The sequence below is a fragment of the Chelonia mydas genome, chromosome 6, assembly GCF_015237465.2.
Source record: "Chelonia mydas isolate rCheMyd1 chromosome 6, rCheMyd1.pri.v2, whole genome shotgun sequence".
In the NCBI taxonomy this organism is placed as follows: domain Eukaryota; kingdom Metazoa; phylum Chordata; order Testudines; family Cheloniidae; genus Chelonia; species Chelonia mydas.
In genome coordinates this window covers 4,744,018-4,750,097 of record NC_051246.2, presented here as the reverse complement: position 1 = coordinate 4,750,097, position 6,080 = coordinate 4,744,018, and positions in this window count along the sequence as shown.

Here is a 6,080-nt window from a genome sequence, read left to right as displayed (position 1 = left end):
ATCCTGCTCCTCTCCCCACTCCCATTTGGCCTTTTTCTTTAGTAATCACCACAAGGGGTGCGTTATTTCAGCATACTTGTAGATGTGTGATCTGAGAAAGTTAAAGCCTCCCAATAGTACCCTCAAGGAGTGGGTGTCAGTAGGAGCCGGCATTTCTACTAGGGCTCATAACTTGTGCTGGTCGATTTGCCTTCCTTCTTGTCCAATAATTGTACCCAAATATGAGATTTGGGGCTGCACCAGTTGAGCCTTATCCAAGGCTACCCTAAATCCTGTTTCCTGGATTAATGCCAACATCTTTTCGGTTCACATCTGAGTCTGTGCCTCGGTTTCCCCAAAGACTAAAATATCATCCATGTATGAAAACACAAATGGTCTATCTTGAGGAATCAATCTATCCAGCATATCTATCACATGCCAGTGTGTGATTGCCAGACTGTTGTGATACCCTTGGGGCAATCGACAAAAAGTCCACCCCTGTTCTTTTATTGTAAAGGCAAACTGATCCTGTGAGTCGGGGTGTAGGGGAATAGCAAAGAAACAATTGGCTAAATCGATTCCTGAAAAATATTTCAATGTGGCTTGGACCTTTTCTATAACCTGTGTCATGTCTGCCGCAATAGGAGCCATGGGTATTGTATCTTTGTTAATCCTTCTCCAGGCAATTGTTAGGTGCCGGGACTGGCTGTCTGCTTTTAGTACTGGCCATACAGGGGGTTGAAGGGTGAATTTGTTTTTCAGATTACTCCCTGCTGTTCGAGCTCCTGGATAGTTTGTACCAATTGGGCCTCCACCTCCTTTGAATAAGAATATTGTTTTGGGGGAGGGACTAATTCTGCAACAATTTTTACACAGGCATTGATTTTACCACAGTCTGTTTTCTTTTGAGTCCAGACCAAGGGGAATTTCTGGTGCCATTCCTCAGTTTGCCGGGCTGATAATGCTGCAATTGGCCTTTCTCCCCCTTTTGCTAGTAATATCTTTCGATCAATTTTCCCGGAGTGGGGAAAGGGAATATCCACTTTCTATCGGATAGCCCTGGGCATACCTATTACTATGCGATTGGTGAACAACCAATCTGAGCCCAAAATGATTTCATCAATCATGTCAGGAGTTTGGATCAGATCCCCAAAGATTTTAAATCCTTGTACTGAAAAGGGGACCTGGGCCCATTCCCAACCATTGCCGGGGTTGCCTTGGAAGGAGTTTAAGGTTACTTGTTTAACCCACCTTCCTGCTTTTGGAGTGTTTTTTATTAAAGACACAGCGGCTCCTCTGCCTATTAAAACCAATGTAGGGGTATGTTTACCCTGTTGAACATACACACATGATCTTCCCCCAGGGTCCCAATGGACCTTTCCTGTGAACTTCCACCCTTGTGCCCCTAGTGGAAGTTCATAGTTCAGCGGGCCTCTCTATTCATCTGCGGGACAGGGGTATGTGTTGGGGAGAAGCTGTAGTGGTGTTGATGGTGGGGGTGCACTGGGGATTACGCGGCCTATTCCCTTGTGGGTATTTTGTAATCTTGTAGTTTCTCTAACCAAGTCAGGTGTGGGTGCTCCATCCCACTGTGCCCTGTTGTCTCCATCCTACATCAGGGTTCGCCAGGCCAGTCGGCGAACCTCATTATCAGTTAACTCTCTCTCTTCCTCCCTGTCCTTTGTCTAGAGGTGTCGGCCTGATATTGCCAGAGCTCTGGGTATACCCGATCCCCCTGCTGACCCCTATTCCCTCGTCCTCAGGAACGACCTCTAGCATATCCTCCCTGGGGTCCGATAATCCCTTTTGTGCCACTTTCGTTCGTATATGTGACTGCTGGTTCTATTTCTGCCACACAAGAGACCCTTTCTTTCTTTATAGTGGCTTGTGGTCCAGAGTGAGTGGTTATTTGTTGGACCACTTTCCTTAGCTCCCCTAGGATAGCTGGATTGTTGTTCTGCCAAGCTGCAAGTTTACGAGAGTAATAGGGGGCCAAAGAGGCAGCACAATCTCTTAAGGACTGGATGCCGAACAGTAGCCCATGTATCGGGGTGGCACTGTCAACTGTTACCAGACCAGCCATTACTTGCATCAGAGCCCATCTAGTTAAATAATTCTTGCGGTCCTCATAAGGCTCCTGGACAGAGTCTACAACTTGTGCTATAAAGTTACGCTTGCCTATCTGTTCCCCAAATGTTGCCATTAGACCCAGGATACCAACGTCCTCGGTAACAACCAATCTATCCAGAGTGGCTCTAATTTCTGGGGCCGCACATATCCCCATGAGTCGATGGACTTCCAAAAATTGTATCAAAAATTGCAACCACTGTCTTAATCAATAGTTTAGAGAGAAATGAACACTTCAGCAATCCATTGGGCTGTCTTCTGAGCTAAGGAGGAACTTTTGTTTAAGTTGTAGTGGGATGGGGTGGGGTGAGGGGGCTTGTGAAAAGGAAAGAAGGTAGGATGAAAACCTTCACCCCCTTAGTTGTGTATTTCAGGTTTCATGCTTGTTGATAGGTCAAGTATCAAACACAAAAGACGAATGTTCTTCTGAAAATAGGCCCACGTACTTGTGTTGGGGTGGGGTAGTTGTATGGGGAGTGAAAAATCTGGCCCAACACAAAGTATCCCTGAACCACTCAGTTCTCCACTTTTCATCAAGTCTCCTCTTAAATCAGACCCTTTCCCTCTCTAATTATACCTTTTTATTTTCCCTCAGTTGTTCTGCATTGGAACTTAAGTCTTACCACCATTGCTTTCAGCCATTTCTCATGTCTCTCTGTCATAAATATAAAGGGAAGGGTAAACACGTTTAAAATCCCTCCTGGTCAGAGGAAAAACCCTTTCACCTGTAAAGGGTTAAGAAGCTAGGATAACCTCGCTGGCACCTGACCAAAATGACCAATGGGGAGACAAGATACTTTCAAAAGCTGGGGGGAGGGAAGAAAAAAGCCAATCTCTCTGTCTGTGGAATGCTTTTGCTGGGGACAGAACAGGAATGGAGCCTTAGAATTTAGTAAGTAATCTAGCTAGATATGCGTTAGATTATGATTTCTTTAAATGGCTGAGAAAATAAGCTGTGCTGAATGGAATGGATATTCCTGTCTGTGTGTCTTTTTGTAACTTAAGGTTTTGCCTAGAGGGATTCTCTATGTTTTGAATCTAATTACCCTGTAAGGTATTTACCATCCTGATTTTACAGAGGTGATTCTTTTTACTTTTTCTTCTATTAAAATTCTTCTTTTAAGAAACTGAGTGTTTTTTTCATTGTTCTTAAGATCCAAGGGTCTGGGTCTGTGGTCACCTGTGCAAATTGGTGAGGATTTTTATCAAACCTTCCCCAGGAAAGGGGGGGGGGGATTTGGGAGGATTTGGGGGGGAAAGACGTTTCCAAATATACTCTTTCCCAGAAACCGGTGTTAGACGTTTGGTGGTGGCAGCGAAAGTCCAAGGGCAAAAAGGTAAAATAATTTGTACCTTGGGGAAGTTTTAACCTAAGCTGGTAAAAGCAAGCTTAGGAGGTTTTCATGCAGGTCCCCACATCTGTACCCTAGAGTTCAGAGTGGGGAAGGAACCTTGACACTCTCGTTTACTGGCTTGTATTATTTAATGATGTAAAGTATCTAGAGTTACAGCATGTGGAAGATCAAAACATAAAGTGTTAAATAAGACCAGACAACTGATAATTGAGGGCCCTTTCAGTGTGATGCTGAAGCAAAAAATGTCATTGTTCTGTGCAGATGCTGCGACAAAATATCCCCAAGCGTGCCAACCCTCTCCTGATTCTTTTGCTATTTTTCTTTATTTCCTACATCTTATCATCCATGAAACAGAGTTTAGGAATAGGAGAAGAAGCAATGGGTTTCAATTACAGCAAGGGAGGTTTAGGTTGGACATTAGGAAAAGCTTCCTACCTGTCAGGGTGGTTAGGCACTGGAATAAATTGCCCAGGCAGGTTGTGGAATCTCCATCATTGGAGATTTTTAAGAGCAGGTTTGACAAACACCTGTCAGGGATGGTCTAGATCAGAGGTGGGCAAACTACGGCCGGCGGGCCACATCCACCCCGCAGGACCTCCTGCCAGGCCCCTGAGCTCCTGGCGCAGGAGGCTAGTCCCTGGCCCCTCCCCTGCTGTTCCCCCTCCCCCGCAGCCTCAGCGCGCCGCCGGCACAATGCTCTGGGCAGCCGGGCAGCGCAGTTCAAGAGCCGCGGCCGGACCCGGTGCTCTGGGCGGTGCGGCTGTAGCGCCGCCAGCCGCTGGTGCTCCAGGCAGCGCAGTAAGAGGGCACGGGGGGTTGGATAGAGGGCAGGGGAGTTCATGGGTGTGGCCAGGGTTCAGGAGTGTGGATAGGGGTCGGAGCAGTCAGAGGGTGAGGAACAGAGGGGTTGGATGAGGCAGGGGTCCTGGGGGAGCAGTCAGGAATGAGAGCGGGAGTTTGATGGGGTGGCAGGGGGCAGTCAGGCATGGGGGGTCCAGGGACAGGGAGCAGGGGGTGGTGGATGGGCCAGGAGCCCCAGGGGGAAGTCAGGGGACAGGGAACAGGGGGGTTGGATGGGGCAGGAGTCCCGGGGGAGCCGACAGGGGGCAAGACGGTGGGGGCTCTGATAGGAGGTGCAGGCCAGGACACACCTGGCTGTTTGGAGAGACACAGCCTCCCCTAACCGGCCCTCCATACAATTTTCAAAAACCAAAGTGGCCCTCAGGCCAAAAAGCTTGCCCGCCTCAGTCTAGAAAATACTTAGCCCTGCCATGAATGCAGGGGACCGGACTAGTTGACCCCTCAAACTCCCCACCAGTCAGACGATTCTATGATCGCACAAAGAGACCTGCACCAGAGGGACACCAGCCTGAACACTGGGCAGGGCAAGGGACAAACACACCTGCCTACGCTTGACTTTCAGCTCCACTGTACCCCGCATCTCACACACACACATAGTGCCCACTGCACACCAACAGAGACACACACAGACACACACACAGTGCCCACTGCACTCCAAACACACACCTAGGCAGAGTACCCACTATACACACACAGCCTGACACTGAGCTCAATCAGAACGCAGAATAATTTCTACTGGGATGCTGGGACAGCTGGAATATTTCCAACTAACCTGAACAAAAAGAACCGAAGGGGATTCTGCTGCCCTGGAAGGGAGATGGGACTAGATTTCCCAACTGGTCTCTTCCCTCACCAGCTTCCTTGAGGCCTGGTTTATGCTTAAAAATTAGATCAACCGAGCTCTGTAGCACAGGACTGAGAAACTTTTCATACCATGTTTGAGGCAATTAGTTTGTACTGACCCTCAGTGTAATTTTTCCATTGACCTAGCTATTGTCTCTCGGGGATGTGGATTAACTAAATTAATGGACAAACCCTTCCACCAATGTGGAAAGCATCTACACTACGGCGCTGCTGCACAGCATAGCTGAGTCAATGTAATGACTTTAGTATAGACATTCCCCTAATCGATGGGGGAGTTTCCCCCTTCCTATTAAAGCGATTTTTCTCTCCTTTCCCAGTCACTCTTCTCCCTCCCTTGGTAAAGCTCTTTCCTTCTTTTGATAGGTAAATATGCTCAGAAAAGTTGAAAATTTTCCTCTCAGGATAATTCCTTCTTTCCCGTCCCATGAATGTCATTTAAATTAAAGGCTGAAATGCTCTGAAACTGACTTGTTTGCCCATGATGTGGTGGAACCACTTTATTTTTCCTCCCTTCACTTACAATAAGTTGAGGACGAAAGCAGTAACTGCAAAGAATCCTAAAATCAGACCTAGAGTCAAATCTTTTCCTTAATACCTCTGGAGCTCCTTCCTTGGCCAGAAGAGGTTAAATTTGGCTTTGATGACTTTGAGATTTGATCCCTGAAGCATCTTTACTCCCAGGACAACAGGTCTGCACAGCACATGCAATTAATGTTGTTGCCGTGTCTTTCCTTGTGGAAATGGAACACAGAGGGCCAGAGCATCAGCTGGTCTAGATCGCTCTCTCTCCTGTGAGGTATCTTTAATATGATAAAAAACTGAGGTGAATGTACTCCACTTTATTTGTTGTTCACCTCTTCAAATGTCTCTTTAAGTAATTTCCCAGCATTGGGA